Source organism: Homalodisca vitripennis, chromosome 6, assembly GCF_021130785.1.
Source record: "Homalodisca vitripennis isolate AUS2020 chromosome 6, UT_GWSS_2.1, whole genome shotgun sequence".
In the NCBI taxonomy this organism is placed as follows: domain Eukaryota; kingdom Metazoa; phylum Arthropoda; class Insecta; order Hemiptera; family Cicadellidae; genus Homalodisca; species Homalodisca vitripennis.
In genome coordinates, this window is record NC_060212.1 from 122,144,252 (window position 1) to 122,145,537 (window position 1,286).

The window sequence follows — 1,286 nt, forward strand, 5'->3', positions numbered from 1 at the left end:
CAAAACTTAAAATTGTGTACCAGCTTAAGGTTTAAAATGTAAAAAATATGTACTTTGTTTCTTTGTTTTAATAAAGTAATTTTAATTTTTAAGCTCTTTTGATTGTAATTTTGTACATAAAAACTTCAATAAAATGAAAGAATTATATTGTTTATTTTATTGTGTTGTTTATCCTTCCGTCAGGTGACAATGTGGGGTGCATTGAGGAAGTGGTACTTGTATCAATTTCTGCAGAGTATTTTCATTCATAGAGCAGGTATACGTCAGTTTCTTGGATCACTAATCTCCAACGTGCCTGTTGTTGGCGCGTTTTTTTTTATTCCCATTCATTTCACCTAGTTTCATTCTTGCATCCTCTTACTGTTTATGTACCACAATTCTAAAAAGGTAAAGAAATTTTGGATGAAATTCTGTCAGGAATTACTTTTAAAGTCATAGTGCTCATGATGTAGAAGTACTTTTATTAAGACAAATGAATATGAGGATATTAAGAATGAATATGCAGTATTCTTCCTGTCTAAGACCAACTCTTTCTAAGCCATCATAATAAATTAAATAGTAGTGCAAATACAAATAACAACCAAGGTAATCCTATCTTTCTAATGGAATCTGATTAATACAAATTCTGTTCTTGCTTTTAAGTCTTGATGCAAAATACCATCACTTCATACCCAAAATTGAACAGGAAATGTTACAAAACTACTGTCATCAGAGTTCTAATAGCATATATAAGTGACATCAAAAACTTATTCCAATAAGACCTAGTCTCGAACTATCCATAAAATCAAACTTCCAAATGTTCCCCAGACTAGGATTTAACAAGTGGCAGCTCTGGAATATAGATTCCTTTCCTTACTGATGCTTTGTGTTTTTGGTGTTTGTTAGATAACTAACACAGTGATTAATTATGTTGGTAACATGCTATTAAGTCTTAATTTTGAAACATTGGTATAGGGTGGGCAGGGATACACACATTCAGTTGTACTTGCCTTTACAAAATATTATAGTGGTATTCCTATAAAATGGAGATTTTTAAATCTGAATATTATGTTTTAATTCATCAATCTGTGGGGGTTTTATTACAATAATTCAAAAATTATTGAAAACAATTTCTTAAAAACTAACATTTTTTTATTTTACATAAGATACAATCTCTTTATTACCCAAAAAAGCTGTAATGAAGCATAGTGCTAATGCTGAGTATTTTGCTCCAGCACCTAATAGCTGTAAAGCAGTATGGAAGATTATTAATTCATCAATTGGAAGGAGTTCTGAAACAGTAAAAC